The sequence below is a fragment of the Saimiri boliviensis genome, chromosome 7 (assembly GCF_048565385.1).
Source record: "Saimiri boliviensis isolate mSaiBol1 chromosome 7, mSaiBol1.pri, whole genome shotgun sequence".
NCBI lineage: Eukaryota > Metazoa > Chordata > Mammalia > Primates > Cebidae > Saimiri > Saimiri boliviensis.
In genome coordinates this window covers 53,439,300-53,459,717 of record NC_133455.1, presented here as the reverse complement: position 1 = coordinate 53,459,717, position 20,418 = coordinate 53,439,300, and the positions used below count along the sequence as shown (strand labels likewise).

The 20,418-nt window shown below is 32.4% G+C and overlaps 1 protein-coding gene across 3 annotated transcripts in view; it reads left to right on the top strand.

Annotated features, from left to right (window-relative positions):
- The window catches only part of SYT1 (synaptotagmin 1), a 566,577-nt gene that overhangs the window by 11,893 nt on the left and 534,266 nt on the right, over positions 1 to 20,418 (top strand). Inside the window, exon 1 of one of the 3 annotated variants that reach the window (XM_074402517.1) lies at positions 7,909 to 10,370. The exons of the other annotated variants lie outside the window; for them this stretch is intronic. The gene's annotated coding sequence lies outside the window, so the exon portion shown is untranslated. Of the gene's footprint in view, positions 1 to 7,908; positions 10,371 to 20,418 lie in introns of those variants that run through there. 3 annotated transcript variants of the gene reach the window in all.

Sequence of the window (20,418 nt, the reverse complement as noted above, 5' to 3'; positions counted from 1 at the left end):
AATTTTATCTCTGACTCTTCAGTGCCTGACAGATCTTAGAGAGTGAATATTTTATAGAATATTTATTGAAGGAGTATATTAGTCTGTTCTCAGTCTGCTAAAAAAGACATACCCAGGACTGAGAAACTTATAAAGGAGAGGTTTAATGGATTCACAGCTCCACATGGGCACAGAGGCCTCACGATCATGGCAAAAGATGAAGGGAGAGCAGGGAAAGAGAAAGCATGTACAGGGGAGGTAAAGAGAGAGCATGTACAGGGGAACTCCCCTTTATAAAACCACCAGATCCTGTGAGACTTATTTATCATGAGAACAGCGTGGGAAAAACCTTCCCCTATGATTCAATTCCCTCCCATGACACGTGGGAATTATGGGAACTGCAATTCAAGATGAGATCTGGGTGGGGACACAGCCAAACCATATCAATGAGTAAATCCACTAAGTCTATATTTTCTAACATTTTTAACTGGCATCCAAATTTAAAACACACCTGTATACAATATTAGCAAAAGTTCTATGAAATATTACTTGTTATGCACTTTCAATTATCGTTTTCTATTTTCTTAAAAAAATGACTGGTCATGATCAACTAAGTTTATATTACAGTCTAACAATACATAACAACCTGTAGTTTGATTTTTTTTTTCTTTTTGAGACAGAGACTGGGTCTGTCATTCAGGTTTGATTGCAAGGTCATGATCCTCCTACACTATCTTCCTGAGTAACTGGGATTGCAGGTGCATACCATCACACCTGGCTAATTTTTGTATTTTATGTAGACAGGGTCTCACTATGTTGTCCAGGCTGGTCTTGAACTCCTGCCTGAAGGAATCACCCTGATTCAGCCTTCCAAGGTGCTGGGATTACAGGATGAGCCATTACACCTGGCCCCAAAATTATAATATTCTTGCTATATTTACATATAGGTAATTTTGTGTGAATTTATAATGCATTATTTTAAAGTCCACAATCTAGCAATCTAGGACCAATGCTGTTATTGGCCACTCTTAAGGAGATTCATGTCAGTTGGCTACCTTTTAAGGAGTTCAGCTAATAGCTCTTAAGCTTTCTTTTGGTTGTCATGGGGTTGTTATATTACACTCTTTTTTCTTTTTCTTTCTTTCTTTCCTTTTCTTTTTTTTTCTTTTTTTTTTTAGTTGTGGATAAACTTTCTTGTAGATCAGAAAAGAATACACAGAAGGAATAAGGGATTACTTCTCTTCCTTTAAAATAATGAGTGGAGAACTAGTCTATGGAAAAAAAATAGACAATGAAGATTGAGCATAGGTATTTAGAGTTTTGTGTTCAAATTAAGAAACAAACAAATAACATACAAGCCCTCAATCCATCACCAACTTCATAATGTGGGAATTTTACTAAATGAATCTCATTGACACCTTTTAGTGCTAACATGTGAAGTTCTGTAATTGACCATGATATTTTGCTGCAAGAAAATTAGACAGGTAAGTAGCCCAGCACATAAAACCTTTGGCTTCCCTTCTACCATTTGAGTATTCTCATAGTGGTGAATAAGGTTGAGATTACATCTTTCATCTTTCAGTCATTCTTTAATGTACTCAAAAATATTTAAAGAACACAAATAAAATCCAAGACACTATTAGACACACATAGAATAATTGAGTACCATCTAGTTAAGAGTGAAACCATAAGCAAGTAATGATTCACTCACATGTGAGCTGTAAAATAGCATTGTGTAGGATATTCTGTGATAGCAAATAATACAAAAGCCTCAAGGGCTTCAGCACAAAGGTTTATTTCTCACACATACTACATAGCCATTGTGGATCAGAGTGTTTGGAGGTTATGTGGTGGGAGAGTATCCTCTGATTTACAGTCATTCAAAAATCTAGACTCTGAGAGCTCCAGTGCCCCAGTGTCTTATAAGGCTGCCATCTCAATGTAAAGTTTAAGGGATTCATTGCAGTAGATCAAAGAGCACCAGATAGTTTCTCACCAGCAATTATCTACTTTGACCCCATGAAAGATACATAAAATTTCTGCTCACAGTCCATTAGCCAGACCCAGTCACGTGGCTCCTAATTACAAGGATGTAGAAAGTATAACACACCCGTTTCCCACTCTAGGCTTGGAAGAAGAGGATATTGGCAAGTACTTGATGAGATAAGCTGCATCAGGAAAATGCTAAGCTTTCTGCAAACACATGAGAGTGAATGACAGCTGAGACAGCAATGGCTTCATATAGGAGATGATTTGTAAGATATACTCTGAGGGACTTTGGTGTTATTATGTTAAGTGTTCAGTTCATTCATCAATGAAAACATCTATTTTTAAAAATTTAAGTCTCAAACAATGATATGTGTTTGGTTCAGAATGCCAGCACTCCTGGAAAATTTAGAAGCTGAAATAAATCGTTCCTGTCTTACTAGGATTCCTGACACACAGTCCAACCACCTACACGGCAGATCTATTTAAATGGCTGAAAGACATCTCAAACTCACCACATTCACACTGAACTTATTATCTTCCTCAACATATCTAGTCCTTCCCTAGTGTCTTCAATCACAGTGAATGATTCCGCCATTCATCTAATTGTGTTTTCTAGAAACCTAGGAGTTATATTTGTTTCATATGTCTTTCATCTTTAATCTCAAATTCAGAATGTATAAGTCTTAATAAAATTTTTAACTCATAAATATATTTTGCCTATGCTTACTTTTCTCTATCTTCTTTGAAACGCCATGATTGAAATCAACTTGCCATCTCGAATCTGCTATCCTTAACTTGACTTTCAAGTCCATGTATTATCTGATCCCACCTATTCACCAGCCTCATTTATCATACTGTTCTTTTGTTCTCATACTCTAGCCACATTGGCTTTCTTTATGGTTTTTAATATTACAGACTTCTTTCTGCCTCAGGATCTTAGCACATGCTGATTCTGATGTTGGAGTGCTTTCTTTTCTCTTTTATCTGGTTAAGTTCTATGCAGCCTTCAGATCTCAACCTAGGTTATCAGTTATTCAGATTCAGAGAAGATATATCTGACTCTTAGAATCCCTCAGAACCTTCCATTGTACCTCCTCATAGTGACCTGTACTTTCTTTTTACAGAATTTATCAATTTATGATTATATATTTATTTGGGTGATTATTCAATTAGTAACTTCTCCTTCTACCAGATTTGGAGTTTCAACAAAACAGGCATGATCTGTTTTCCTCATCCGTATGGACCAGAGCCTCACAGATAATAATCAGTCATTATATTACATTTCTACTTCAGATCCTTTGTTCTTCCCCTTTTCACTGGCTGGAATGCTCTTCCTCTGTAGTCTCCTTTGATTACTTCTTCAAACCCTTTGTATGTTTGCTCAATTTTTGTGTGGTCTTTCCTGCCCAATCTTATAGTGCTTTTATATCTCTTCCCCTTTCCCAAACATTGTTCTTTTTAGCACTTATCACTACTTGAATACAGTTTTTAAATTTATTTATTTATTTATCGCCTCCTTGTGATTATTAGAATATAAATTCCATGGTGACAGAGATTTTTATATTTTTTATTTTCTGCTCTCCCAATGCCTAAAACAACACATATTTGTTGTTCTATAAATATTTGCTGAGTCAATGAATCAATGAACTGTGAATTACCTTTCCATTAATTAGAAGAGGTCTATGCATCTCATCCAATGAAAAGAAATATTAATTTACTAGTCTGAACAATTTGCATGGAGATGACAAGCTTATACCTTTAAAGTGCTTTTAGGAAATATTTTATTTGTAGACCAAGTTACAGTTTACAATAAGAAGGCCAAAATGACTTATTTGTCTGTTAGGCCATACATGGAAGCTTAAACTTTCTAGCAAAAGAGTTATATTTATTATACAAATAATTTTCAACTTAGCTATTTTCTGTCATCATCCAGTCAACTCCATCCTACTGAATTTTTCCTCCTAACTATTGCTGATTTTGTCCTCTAATCTCACGTTGGTTATTGTAAGAAAAAGACAGAAACCTTTTTCTAACTGGTTTTTCTACTTTAGGGTCCTACTTTCTTCCAGCCCATCTTCCTCAGAGTCACCTAAGTCACTGAACACAACTCTGATCAGATTATTCTTCTGTTTGACATACTCATGCGGCTTCCTCAAAATTAAATAAACAAAAGGGAATGTCTCTTATTACCTATGTACCCATTATAATTACCTTTGCTGGCTCATCACGGTACTTGTCTCCCCTGAATACTTCCCTCCTGTCCCTCTCCATGAACAACTTCCATCTCTAACCACATCCATTTTATATCGCTCCCTTTATTTCTAATTCATTTTTTATGTCTGTTTCTCAAGGAAATTTTTCCCAACCCATCTCTGTAGTTCAAAGCTTAGGTAATACTCTCGGCATAGTTCCAGCATTACATTTGTCATGTTGTTTTAGGATTATTATTCATATAACCACCCCCCTGCTGGTTTTGAACTCACTAGGTTTAAAGATTATGTCTTATTCTTTATATTCCCATTTACTGGAGGAATGTCTGGCACATAATAGACATTATCAAACCTCGTTGAATAAAAAAAAATGAGCATATTTAGCCTTGATGGGGAAAACTTCTAAAACATGCACAAAATCAGGCATTTTCTAACTGTGTTTGTAATGATAAACTTGATTATATCGCCAGCCATTTATGCTTTGGAAAGAGTAAGCTTCATGCAGTCTAGGGAAACCAAGTAACCTTCACTTGGTAATTTTCTTTCAAAAAAAGAAAAGAGGAGGGAGATGAGGAGAGGACTGAGGAAGGAAAAGATAGGATAAAGAGGAGATAAAAGAAGAAGAGTGTCAGCTGTCTTTGAGAAGCTTATTCTAGGGCTCATCTTTGACAGCAGAAATGTTAAGATGATTTTTTTTCTTGCTAAACTTGACTTATCCCTCAGGCATCAACTTAAATCAGAGAGGCTATTTCTAACTTCTCAATGACAATTTTGTCTCCCATTATATTTTCCATAGCACCCTGTATTTTTTGATAGCACTTGCACAATTTGGAATTATATACTTATTTATTAGACTACTTATTAAATGCCATGAGAAGCCAATAAGAACATAAACTGCAAGAGGTCAGGGGCCATGTACACTCTATGGAAGCAGCCACAATGCAGTCATACACACAACACCTGACACATGATAGATGTTCCAGAAACGTTTGCTGAATAAATGGGAAGATGATGAAGATGCATTGGAGACTGACTGATCTTTAAATGGGTGCTTTCTTTATTCCCTAATCTTTAAAGAAGTATGAAGTTTTCTATATTGGGGAGGAAACAGAAAATAATATTGTAGTTTGGTATATTTGAGAGAGGATGAGCAGGCTTGGTTAAAATAGAAAGCTGAGCTTTGCACAGTGATTGGATCCCATCTGAATACAAATTTAATCACCCTTTGAATGTATCTACTATCATAAGACCCTAAAATTGTAAATTCAGCAATGTAATATGGCTGCCTTTTTAAAAATAAATTTTTATTATTTATATCTAAGAGTAAATATTCAGTTTTTTCATATTATAGTAGTATAAATAATTTGCTTTCTGAAATTTCTCCAGAACTGCCAAGAATTGGCAAACTCTGTGTGGTAGAGAGATTTGAATAAATAATTGCAACAAAAAAATATTTCAATAAACCCTAAGTAGACATTAAGTTTGAAAATGTTGAATACTTAACTGATTTTAAAGAGGAAATATATTTATAAATTCATATCTCATAGGTGAGGGTACTGATGAGACTAAATTTAGTTGATGGAAATCTGAAGTGGGATGCAGAGAAATGCTTTAAATATATATTGCTAAAATTTTAAACTTGAGGTTTTTTCAATTATTTTGATAACATGTTTTCTCAGAATCAGAGCATCACAGAATCTTTTCTTCTTCTTTGCTTCTTTTCTTTGTAATGGGAACAGTCTGTGATCTTACATCCTCTGGGTGTGAAAACACATTTTCAGAAACTATCTAAAAAAGTACAGTGAAAAATAAATCTTCTAGATAAAGATAAAATAGAGATTGTTACTGAAATACAGACTCAAATGATTTTTTTAAAGTCTCTTATTACTTGATTACTCAGTTGAGAATAATTGTGTCAAAAAATCTCTGAGATTATACATGTGCATTTCTACATTTTCTTCAAACAATAATACAGTAAATTATAAACTTATAACAGTGAAGAAATAATATTTATTGCCATAATGCAAAAATATAAGACTGAATTTAAGGGCTCTATGATTGTAGGAACTATTTCTATATTGTTTGCAATTTTATCCCCAGTGCTGGCCTAGCAATACATGGCACTTACTAAGTAAGCACTTAAAACTTTTTGGTGGATATTGCTGAATGTATCATCTTTCTTGATATTTTTCAGTTGTTTATCACTCATTTGCATATTTCTTATGAATAAGTATTATAATTTAATGTGTGGCTTTGGTAATAAGTCTTCATCAACTGAAATTAGATGCAGTCAAGTCTACTCTTCCAAGGGGAAATATGACTTTCTTTGTTTTCTCAGTCTTTGCTTCCCTAGATTAAATCACAAGGTAGCTCACAGTTAAGTTTCAAATAAATATGGCAATTTAAATGCTCATTTTGTGGCAGACAATTAAGAGTGAAGAGATGATACATAATAATATATTCCAATTCCTCTTTAATGGGACTAACTAATGTTGTGGATTATTTGAGTCAACGTTACCTGTCTCTCAAACAGATAATCATTCTTGACTTTCTCTTTTCCCTTTACTTTCTCTCTGTTTTTCTTCTTTCTCTATTTTTAACCATTTCTTCATATATATTATAAATCTCTATTGCATCCAAAGTGCCAAGGACTTCTGTTACTGAAAAGGTTATTTCTATAAAGATGTTCAATATATATACTTAATACTATACATGAGAAGTGATATTTTTAGAAAAAGTATGATTCATTGCTAGTAAACAGCAATGTTTTAAAATAAATATTTTAGCTTGTTTTTTAAATAAAAATATTCTATAAAATTATTTAAAATAAATAATCTAATAATATACAAATGGAAAAGTTAACCTTTTTTCAGACATTATTTTCTTCCAGTCAGCCACTGTTATTAACCTCTTATATTCTCTAACAGAAATATTAAAATCCCCTAACAGAAATATTGCATTTGCAAACATCACATTTAAACTCAGTGTTCCATGACATTCGCAATGGTCTAAACATTTTCAGTTACATTATTTTATGTATATTGGATTATATTTTACTTATACAAACTACAGTGATTTTTAAATGCATAGTTACATATTTTATATATTAGGAATAGTTTTATCTATTGCTTTTGGTTAATGCAGCATTAAGTAATTGTGTGAAACATGTTAATTTGAATTGATTTTTTTACTCTAACTGTACACTAATTCAATTTGATAATTTTAGTTTTCTTTCTAGTAAAATTTGTGATGATAGTAACAACGTGCATGAGGTTTATTAAAGGATTTTATGTATTTGATCATGTTTAAAGATTTTTGTAAATGTTCCACTTTGTTCGTACTTCAGAGTGTCCTTGTGTTAACATCTTGTTTGTTTAATATTTTTCCTTAATAATTGATACTCTATATCATAATCTTATAATTTTAATGTTTGCATTTCTATATACATTCAGGCATTATTATAAATGCAATTATATAATTATATTTAAAATATCTTTGGTTTGGGGCTGCAATTGTTAAGCTTAAGAATATTAAAGCATTTGAAAATGCAAATATGCTAAGAACAAGCTTGCATATGTTAGCTACATGTAAAATATTTTAAAACAAAAAGAAAAAATATGGAATATGTCTGAAGAAATATGAAGTTTTAACAACGTTTATAAAATTTGGTAAATTTAATAATCATAATTTATATGTTTAGAGTTTTCATTACATATCAGGTGCTGCGTTAACTGTTTTTGTATATTAGTCATTTAATACTTCAAAACCTCTGTGAAGTTTCAATTATTATAATTCTTACTTTGGAAATAAGAAAATTGAGGCACAGAGAAATGATACTATTTGCTTTAAGGTCATATCTGTTAAATGTTAGGGGATTTGGATTTCAATCCAGTAGGATCTAGATTATTTATTACTTCATTAAGGAAGGAAGGAGGGAAGAAGAGGTGCTATTAATAAGCTTTATTTTCATGAATGCTATCAAAAAATAAAAATAAAAACAAGAAAAGGGAGTAGAGAGTGCCCCAATTTGGGGATATGAAGGCAGAATACATTTTTAAATAAAATTGTCATTGAAAGTCACATTTCAGCACAGATTTGAAATAGGTGAGGAATTAAGTGAGGATTAGAGATCAGGCCATGTTGGTGATTTCAAGAAAAACGAGGTGTCCATGTGGGCCACGTGATGTGGGCTGAGGAAGCACTAAGAACATTTTTCAGAGAGGTAACACAGAGCCAGATGGTGTAAGGCCTTGGGGCGACTTCGGTTTTGTTTGGAATGAGAGGGGAAACCAGTAAAGCGTTTTGAGTGTATGAGTAACACATCAAACTTTGCTTTTCTTAAGGATCATTTTGAATAAAGTGTTCTTGCTGAAATAGATTGAATGGGGCCAAGGGTAGAAATAAGAAAAGAATTTGGACTTTGTTGGTTTTTGATGGAAGCAAAAGTGCTCCATATCTATTCTATGTATTTCCTTGGTTTTACGGCCTGTAAGCATATTAAAAGGGCAGTGGAAAGCTCAGAAATACATTCCTATCAATTTTTTATGAGAAATGGAGTTTACCTTCCCTCATACGAGGCAGAGCTTATTATAACACTAATTTTTTTAACAAGTTATACATGCTTCCTCAGCCACTTTCCCAGCTAATTTGTTATCTTGGGGCAGATAAATAAAAGTTGGGTTAACTTCAAGACATTTAGGAAAATAGCAGAAAAATATCTTTTTATTTTTTTCTATGATTGAAAGACTTACTAATGCACTCAAACTGGCAGAGAATGAGAAGAATTGTTAAGGGTCCATGAATATAGAGTGAGTCCAGTTGGCTCTAAAAGCTATCCCCCAAAAAATTCCTGGAGTGGCATTGCTTTTCAAGTAAGTTATTTTGAAACAAGATGCTTTTGCTTGTCAATATTTACATTTAATTTCATTTTAAACAAAAACAGATTGATACCAACGTCCACAATGATACCTACTATACTGAAGGGTGAGTTAAACAGTTATAAGACAATATATGAAATTCTTCGAAATTAATCATCACGTAAATGTTGCTTATTATAGTCAACTACATAGCAACAAATTTATAATTAAAAGATGTTTATAACCATATGCCTGTGATGTTTTAATCAGTACATACTCCTGATGTTTTTAATATATAGTCAGCAAGCATTTACCTATTGCTTGCTCTAAAATGAGCCTGCAGCCACATTTGAATTAAGACATTCAAATTCAGTTTAGAAATGTTTTGAAAGGCTTGGGTTGTTTTCAGGGAGGATATAATATAAACAGCTAAGAAAGACCCACAAAATACTTTTGGAGAAGAGTGTATGATAATTTGTTATTTGTTGTTCAAATAAAGGCAATGGATACTTAAATAAAATCCACAAGAAATAAGCAGATTCAAGTTGTATGGGGTTAAGTCATTCAACACATTTTCATGATCTATATTTAGGCATGAGATTAGACTGGAAGCCCACCAGTCAGTGTAGCATGGAACACCACTTCATGTATGAAGTTTTAGAAGGAATGTTTTTCTTTGGGATTAAGGAAAAATGATAGCCCATGATACTTGCACTTTCTACCTTTTACAGGAGTCCCCCTTACCCACGATTTCACTTTCTGTGGTTTTAGTTAACCATTACTATGTATGAAAATATTAAATGGAAAAATTCTAGAAATAAGCTATTCGTAAGTTTGAAAATTCAAGTTGTTCTGAGTAACGTGATGAAATCTCACACCATCCTACTCCATCCTGCCCAGAATATGAATCATCTCTTTGTCCAGTATCTCCATGCTGTCTTGTGTTATCCGCCTGTTAGTCACTTAGTAGTCCTGGCAGTTGTCACACTGGCTATCGGTATCACAGTGCTTGTGTTCCAGTAACCCTTATTTTACTTAATAATGGCCAATAAGCATATGAGTGGGGGTGTTGGCAATTAGGATATGCCAAAGAGAAGCCATAAAGTGCTTCTTTTAAGTGACAAGGTGAAAGTTTTTGAGTTAATAAGGAAAGAAAAAAGAATCATATGCTGAGGCCATTAAGAGCCATGATAAGAACAAATCTATTCATAAAATTGTGAAGAAGGAAAAAGAAAGCCATGCATAGTACATATAATGATTAGTACTAGCCATGATTTCAGGAATACCCTAGGGGAGCTGGAATGTAACCACCAGGATAAGGGAGGATTTCTGTGAGGTAAGTGCTTTTGTATATTATCTTCCCTATTAGAAGAATTGCTGCTCATAAGTAAAGAGGATATCTTAATCATCTTTATATCCCAAATTATATCTCATAAAGTTAATATTCAATAAATGTTTATTGATTGGATGAAGTAGGTCATGAAATACTAAAATATAATTTCAGTATCTAGCCCTTTTTTGGGAGAAATTGACTATTAATACTTGTTTTAAAAACCGGATTGTGTTTCTCAAGTATAATATTCTTGGCTTATGGAAAGCAGATTTACATTTTTAAGATTTAAATAATTAAAACAAACTAACTGAATGTTATTCCTAAAGAGTACTGCTCAAGTTTTGTACCCCAAAAACTGTGATAGACAATTTTAACTAAGCTATTTTAAAGTTATAATTAATAATCGAACACATTACATGAGAAAATTAAGATTTTGTGTCATTGGTAGTAGTAATAAGGAATGTAAATTTGTAGAACCACAGATATTAAAATATTTTTATATCATTTCATAAGAAATTTATATTTTTAATCTATGATTTTTGAGGACTAAGTATTGTAGGTATTGGCTTTGTTTATAGAAGACTACACATATAATTGTATGAAGTTGTTGTAAATGGATTGCTCATATTTCAATTCTTAGAACTCATCTTTATTTCCTCTCCTGGAAATTCTTGTGTACAATTACCCTGGTAAATGAATGGACCCATTTCAATATTTTATATTTAATTTCATTTTACAGAAAAATAGACTGACATAACATCCCCAATGATACCACTTGGCTAATTTTGAAAGTTGTAAGATATTTTATGCAATCATTTAAAATTAATCATCACCTAAATGTTCCTTATTATAGTCAAATGCATAGCAGCATATTTAGAATCAAAAAGAATTTAGCATAATGCTGGACACAAAGAAAGTCCCGTTAATATTTCTATGATAGTTATAATCATCTTTACTAATCTTGTTGGAGTTGTTCACTTTCAGGAGTGCTTCAAAGATCACTTCTTCCAGCCACCTTCTGAACTCCTCTTTACTTTTTATAGTTCAGCATACCTTTACCTGCTGATTGGTTAATATCTTTGATAGCTTCTGAGTCATGGTTCATCAGGAAGCCAAGGGTGCGATTTGCATTCCAGCAAATCCTCCTCCTTCCTCCTGCTCACTGTCACTTCTATTTTTACTTTGAAGCACAAGGTTCTTTAAGGCATCTTGTATTCTGAGGCTTCCTGCATTTACAAATTTACTACCTCCTTCTCTATAAGAAGTGTGTACCTGGTGACAAATCTTTACTAGTAAAAGACAGTTGTAATTAGATTAATACCTAAAGCCAAAGGTTTTCTGTGCACATAAACCCATATTATTTCCCCCTTTTAGACTATTATCAATTTTTATCCCAGTTCCTTCAGAGTGCCTGTTGTTGTTTTTTTAAGAAAAATCAAAACTTATTTGAGAACCTATAGTTGATGCATTGACCAACATGTATTGTATTCCTACTTTGTCCAGGAATGTTTGTTAAGAACTAGTTCAGGATTTCTTATCCTGGCATCCATATTTCTTCAAGTGTTTCAGAATATTTTCTCCAAAATCATATACAAAATATGGTGCATATATTTGCATATGCATTGTTTTTCTGGGAAATGAACTTATAGCTCCAATCACATTGCCAAAGGGTTGAGACTCCAAAGAAGTTAAGATTCATTCTCTACGTAGTCAGAAATATGAAAAGCACATTCCTTTGGTTGAGGAACTTGTAATATAAGTGAAGCCGACACCATAAATGGCAGCGTAAAAATAAAGGTGAAGTGCTCTAGAATAGGTAAAAAGACAAAAATCACTTAATCATCATTTTGGAGAGGAAGAACTGAGAATTGTTCTGGATTTAGAAATGTTGCTTATGAAAGTTTGTGGGACTTCTATCCAGTGTGGGAAAGAGCATGAGCAAAGCCTTGGAATTAGTATTAATTAGAGTGCATGGCACATAACGAAGAGCCCATGTCTTGAATAATATTGATTTATAAAGACAGAAAAGCTATTGAGCATATGAGATATTAATAATTCCCATGGTTTAAAATGTTGACTAGTACAATGATACATTTTAGATAATATTTCAGGTACTCACCCTTAGATTTAAACACCTTTGGATTTTGAAAACCTTAAATATCCTTCAAGAATGTTTTGTAAAATGATTCAATCACAGTGACAATCATGATACATAATTAAGAAAGACAGTGGTCCATTTCCCAAAGGGGCCAAACACAGTTTTCCAATAATAAATCATGTTATAGCAGTTTACACTGACCCAGACTGCCCAAACTTATTTATAGTTGAGTATTATTAAGTATATTCAGTGCATTTTATATCTGGGCTTCTGTTTTATTTGATTTCTAAAAAGTGTTCAAATTTTATGTCTAAAGAGAGCAGACATATCCACTTGAATTTTTCACTGTCACCTGCAAAATAATATATCTTAAACTAGACTGTTCAGGATGCTCTCCTCCCTTCTACTTATGTCATCTTCCTCCTTGTTCCTTTCTCTTCTGAGCTTCACAGTTTCTGTCCATTGCAACTGGTCTTTCATTCTCCAACTACATCATCCTTTTCAAAATTGACTCCTTTTCTCCTCAAAATTACTTTCTTCATCTTCTCCTTATACTGTCTTTCTCATTTTCACTCCCCACTATAACTGCATTTCTGTTACCTCCAATCTACAATCCAGAGTGATACTCTCTCTTCCTTTCACCATTTTAAATATTGCTCTAACTTCAAGGCTTGGCTGAAGAGTAATCATCTACTAGAATGTTTCTGAATTACAACTGTGCATAATTGTAATAATTATGCAATAGAACTATGCCCCTAACATGAATCTCTCTAGATTTTACATAAAGAGCTCACTATTTTATTTATACTTAATCCTACTAATTCCTCATGTATGTTTATATTGCCTATCTTCTCACCCAAACTATAATCTTCTTGTGGGCAGATATAAGTCTATTTATTATTGATTTATTATATATTTTACTTTGTTTTGTTTTCATCTATCGGATCTTTGGACACAAAACTAGCTCTTGATATGTAGTTATTTGTTAAGAAACTGGCAAGATTTTAAGAGGGGAATGACATATAATGGCTAACCACCAACATATAATTTACTGTGTAGAAAGCACTTTTACATGCTCATTCTCATTTACTAATTGTAACAATGCTATTATATATTATCATCCACATTTTGCAGATAAGTAAACAGGTTTAGAGAAACTCACTGACTTGGTTAGGAATAGGAAACCAGTAAATTGCTAAAGTGAGCATTAAATTCAACATTTTTACTCCATAGCCAGCTTTCCATATTAACATAGTGGTCTTCTAAGGCTGTATTTTGTAGAAGAAAGTTAAAAATGAAATTATTTCTAATATCTGTTTGATCAAAGGAAAATATCTGGAACAAATTTTTCAAAATAACAAACAGAATTTCTAGGTGTTACTGAATTATAAAGTCTCCACAGTGAAATGATGGTTAACTAACATTTATTTACATATGGAAGAAGGCATTTTTGTCAGCTTTTTAAGGTGTAAAACTTAAGACACCTCAGAACATGTAGGAAAAAGGAAACTTCGTTAGGTACGTCTTGAGAAACCTGTGACAATTTGAACTGTGCTCAGGAGGAAGGGCACAAGTCATGGCTGCGGTGATAACTGTTAAGTAGTCTTCCCTCTATAGCCTACCTTTAAAAGCTAAGTAATGGGTGGCAAAATATACCAAACTCAAACAGATACATGTCATCTCATTAGTGTCTTCTTAAATCCACAAAGCTAGAATTGATAAGCTCAAGTGCTGAGAATTGTTCAAATAAATCCTATGTGCAATAAATAGAAGATCTAAGAAAATTATGAATAAGTTAATCACTATAATTTTATATATTAAGTTTTTCATTTTCTTCCTCTTGATATAAATTTTTTGTCTCAATTCTTACGAATTGAGGACCAAGTTCTGATTATCTTTCCATATCATATATGGTCTACCTGAACTCTAGATCTGGCAAGTCTTTGAACTATGCTAAGTGGTTTAAGAGGGATAATACTTAACATACTTTGATAAAAAAACAGGTGGTTTCCTTCCCTTATTAACCTCTTGGATTCACTAATATGGGAAACATCATCTTACCAAGTTTTTAACATGAAAACAACCTACCTACTGCCTACCACTAATTTTTAAAATAATAATCTTATCACTGAAGTCATAGAACATTTTAGATTCTGCACATGATGTTACTCAGAAATTAGCTTAGTCACATACACCCAGGGGATCTATTATAAAAGTTCAAAAAAGTTATAAACCGTTCTTCAATAATATAAAATAGAGAAATTATTTTAGCAATATGAAAAATGACCAGTATAGACCTAAATAATCAGTTGTTTCCCTTTCCCTACTTCTCTAAACACACACTCTAAAATAGGAGCCCCCTCAAATTTTAAATTTTGACAGACAGAAGACTTCAATCTTCCATAGAAAATAGCATTCATTTTATTTATTGATGGTCTGATTTAGAATTAAGTAAAAGAAGAAATGCATACTAAGAAATTGGTCAAAAGGAAGACAAGATTAATTTGATAGTGGTGGAATGCAAATATATATGGATATTTGGTTTAGCAATACATTAATCACCCAAAATTATCTCAAAGAAAAAATTTAATGACAACAATAAAGAGAATTATTTTTTGAGAATTACACAATAATCACTAGATATGAATCCTAATTTGAGTAAAGGCATTTTTACAGAGAACTTAAGAGAAACAGTCACATTCTTGAATTAAAAAATTGGGACGTATAAGTAGCATTATAATGCTTACATAATGGCTTGGATTAGCTCCTAACTAAATTGCCCAAATAAGTTGATCTACTGCTATCCTTTGCCATCAAAAATATTTATCAAGCTCCACTAGGGTTGTGCAGATAAATGCAATGGCTGCCATCATTATAATCAGTATGCATGTACTGTGGAGAAGTCTACAAGTGAAAACCAATTCCTGGGAATTTTTGAGCAATTCCAGTATCAAAAGCAACAGTGACTAACAGTAAACAACAGGCTACTTTTTTTCAATTTGCTAATAATGATTATTGCTTTAATTTTTTTATTTCCATTGGCTGATTTATCAAAATATATGGATTATTAACACTGACCATAACATTATAATCTAGATGAATCATTACTTCTGAATACTAAAATGCATATTTTTAAATTAAATTTTTCAAAAATTCAATTTTTTCTCCAAAATTTGAATCAATTTTAAGCATAACTTTCCAAACCAACTCACCCAGTCAAATTCTTCTCCATCTATATTAAAGAGGACAGTCTCAGTGCCAATAATCACTGAATATTCAAAAAAATTAAAAGCCAACAAATTTAGATTCTCATGAAGCCTGAACTATAAGAGAATATCATGAAAAAGTTGAGGCAAAGATTTTAAGCCTTCTATCTGAATAAAATTTATTATGCTCTAATTTCTGCCTACAGTAGGCTGGTAGATGACAATGTGTTAATGAAAACAAACTTAGGAGAAACTAAAACCTTAATTAAAAAGATAGGTTTAAGGCTAAACTTTATCTCATGTTTTATAGGTAAGCAAAGAAATAAAAACCATGGTGCAGTGTTAACAAATTAGAAATGAGTTTAATGTATATTTTTTATACAGATACTTCTGCCATAACCAAGGCAATGATATAAAACATCATACAGTTGTTCTTTGCATTGCCATGAAGACCTGACTTTTGGAGAATCTCATGTGCACAGATGCTTCCAAGGACCTGGGGGAATCAGGAGGCTAGCAATGGATATGCTTTGTTTTGGAAAATCTGCAAAAATAAGCTATTTTAACAAATATTGATGAGAGCACTGTGTTCTTTCTACCTAACTTTGTATTCATATTGCTTTTACTATTTTTTTTTCAAAAAGGTTCTGATAATTGTACAAGTGTTGGGAAACTTAACACCTGGACCCACCCCTACATAATTTTTCTCTGCTTCAATATTTCTCCCCGTCAGTCCTGCTCACTGGAATCCTTCCTAGCAGTCAATGCCTATCCTAAATACCTCCTCTTCTAGGCAGTTGTAAGAATATGTTTACAGTCCTTTGATTGTATCTATTTTCAGTTTTAATTTTACTCAGTTTTAATATATGATTATGTTCTTTTATCTGTTGTGTGTGTGTGTGTGTGTGTGTGTGTGTGTGTGTGTGTATGTATGTGTGTGTGTGATCAGCATAATCTAGTAGCAAATGTCTCTAGCCTAAATCAGGCTGGCAGAGACTTGTATCCAAGCCTCATGACTTTCTGGCTGTGTAACACAAAGAAAGTCACTTATTCTTTTACTCTGATTGAACCTCAGTTCCCTCACTATCCAATAGGCATCAGAATAATAGGATCATCTTCATAGACTCCTCACGATTAAATGAAACAATGCATATTAAGTGTTTATCAGAGATTTTGGACAAGGATGAAAACTCATTATGAGCTAGTTCTTACAATTATGGCTATTTAAAGCCAGGCACAGAAAGCCAAATACCAGATGATCTCACTTATATATGGAATCAGAATGGTGGTTGCCAAGGGCTGGGAAGTGGGGATGGGGAGCTGTTGGTTAAAGGATACAACATTTCAGTTAGACAGAAAAAGTAAGTTTAAGAGACCTATTGTACATCATAATGACTGCAATTAATAACCATGTATTATATACTTGAAAATTGCTGAAAAATAGATTTTAAGTGTTCTCACCACAAAAAATAACGATTCAGTGAGGCAATGCATATGTTTATTAGCTTCATTTAGCCATTCCACAATATATACCTATATCAAAATAGCATATTGCACACTATTAACATACACATTTTTATTTGTTAATTAAAAATTAGAGAAGGTAAAATTTTAAATTTTAAAAATTTATGACCAAGCCACTATTTTCAATGTATTCTATTCTGAGGTTTTCCATAGCATTCTGCAAAATACTTTGAAAATACATATTTATTGAAATGAGTACTTTATGAGAAAATTCAATTTTTGAAACATAACATTATTTTGAGTACAAAATGAGAAAAGACAAAAAAGTGTTTTCTCATACAACTAATTGTGACATTTAGGATTATAGGATTAAGTAATCAGTTTTATTAAATAAAACAACCAAAAATTCTTCAACTATAATGTTTATTCTGTCAAATGCATAATGTAAAATAATATTTGTTTTGGCAATTACTGAAGAGTTAGCATTTGTTTGCCTCCCACATAATAAACAGACTAAAAAACTACATTTGGTCGCTTGAAAAATGGCATCTTCATATGAAAAATAAAAGTTTCTAAAGATACATTGTCATTTCTTTGTGATTAAGATTTAATTTTAAGTATTTTTAAAAGTATTCTATTAAGGCATTCCATTTGTTATTGTTGATCCATTTATCTAGCCATATGTAAAATATTTTAAATAATAACATATTTGAAGCCACAGGGCACAAAAATGAATGATTGTGAAATGTGCAAAGTATTTGAATATTGAGAGCTACTTTTAGACTATTAAGCACAATAAAAAGTGCAAGAGTAATAGTAACTGCTAAACTCATCTTTCAGGTTTTAGTCCCTATTCTGATCTGTGGTCTAAAGTAAAGTTTATTGCTTTTGTAACTCATTGGAGTTCCAACCTAGATAAGTTAGTCACTGTATTATACTGGGGAACTCATAAAAAGTATAACGGTGTAGGAGAAAGAAAAGTGGGTAAAGGAAACATAAGGACAGGAGGCAAGCTCAGCTATTTAGTCACCATGCAATGCAGTTATTTTGGGGCTTTTTCTCAAATGTAAAAATGGAAATAATTATACCTACTTCAAAGCTAGGTGGTGCGTAGAGCACTTGGGTCCATTTCTGGTATACAGTCTGTGACTGAGCTATGTAAGTAAATGAATGAATTTATATCTAGAAATGCAACTCTGCATACCACAAAATATCTTTATTATTTTCTTTTTCCTAAGCATTTAATATAAAGTTTGAACTGTATTTTTCTTCTTAATTTAAATTGGTGCTTACCCTATTTGAATTTAAAATTTTTTTTAAAAAGCCTATTTTTATGGTTTTGCTAAATAGTGAATGAGTAGTGCCCTCACAGGGATTTCAAGAAAAACACACTGAAAAATATACTTAGAAGAAGGAATATGTGGAAATATTTGATAAACAAATAACTAGGAAAATGCCATAGGATAAATTATGAAAAAAAATTTTAGCTACCTTTTTTTGTTGAATAAATGAGAAAATGTGGTCAATAAACAAGTACAAATCAATTGAGAAAAGAAACTTATCTCCTACTACCCAGAATTTTATTTTATTTTTAAAAATCTATTTATTATACTTAAGTTCTGACGTACATGTGCAGCTTGTGCAGGTTTGTTACATAGGTATACACGTGCCATGGTGGTGGTTTGCTGCATCCATCACCCTGTCACCTACATTAGGTATTTCTCCTAATGCTATCCCTCCCTAATACCCCCAGGCCCTGCTATTCCTCTCCTAGTCCCCCACCCCACCAGGCCCTGGTGTGTGATGTTCCCCTCCCTGAATCCATGTGTTCTCATTGTTCAACACCCACTTATGAGTGAGAACATGCAGTGTTTGGTTTTCTGTTCTTGTGTCAGTTTGCTGAGAATGATGGTTTCCAGTTTCATCCATGTCCCTGCAAAGGACATGAACTCATCCTTTTTATGGCTGCATAGTATTCCATGGTATATATGTGCCATATTTTCTTTATCCAGTCTATCATTGATGGGCATTTGGGTTGGTTCAAAGTCTTTACTGTTGTGAAACATGTTTGTAAGAAAAGGCAGAATAAATATATTCTGAAACATAGAAGTGAGTTTAACTTGAAATTAAGAGCAACCGCCCTTCCCAGAGGAAAAAAATCTCCAAATCCAGTCTCCTCATGTAAACAGAGACTGTGCAGTCTCTGTCAATCAACAATATTTTTCTTATTTTTAATGTAGAAGGCTAAGCCATTTAATTCCATTTTCATTTAAAACACTATGAAATACAATATATCTTAAAATACAAAATTATGTGAAAAGTATTTGAATTATATTGATATCTTTTTGATGAATACAAAAAAAGAAAAAAAGGAATTAGTTTTAACTTTACAATTTCTATATTTTTAGAAACAATAAGGAATCTTAACATCCAACTTATAAAATTTCACTTTCTACAGCAAAATTACTTTAAGTAAATAGAAACCTATAATTAAAAAATTTACCTTCCTTGAGTCTGAGAACCTCACAATCATTTTGATGTAACTCTTCAATCCTTTTGACCTAATAAAATATCTAAATAAATGTATGACAGCATCAGTAGTCAACCAAAGACAACATATTCAAGGTAAATTTTGTTTTAAACTTTTCTTCTATTTATTATATATAGACTACGAAGTAGCACACCTTATATTTAAATACATAATTCCTTCAAATCAATTAAACTAAAACATGTCATAGGTAGCTTTTATGCATTTCTTATTGAAATAGCACTTGGAAAATATTCAGGCTAATTTATCTTTAAAAACGTCAAATATCAGGATACTTGTAATGATTTTTGAGCATGAAAGAAAAGCAACTTTCCTTTCTCTGTGTTTCAAAGTTACCAACATAGTAATATTACCTAGTAAACTATCCTTTGTGTAGGATTAAATGTTCAGTGAGCAAAAGCTAGATTGTTTTGTTTTGTTTAACAAACTAGGCTCAAACACTGTCCAAACCTGAAAGCGGATCTTCATCATTAAGTAAAAAGCCTAAAAAATGACTGCCCAAAACAGTTGTATAGAGACATATGCAAGACTTTAATCCTGATCCTTTAAAATGAATAATCAGAAAATGCCATAACACTGATACCAATTAGAGCTCATATGCTGATTTGCTCAATAACACTAACAAGGATCTATATATAATTTATTAAGTGCCACAGGAGGAACTTGTGCTAAGGCTTTACATCTGACACTTCAAATGCTCACCAAAATCATAAGTAACCTATTAATAAGTTTGTA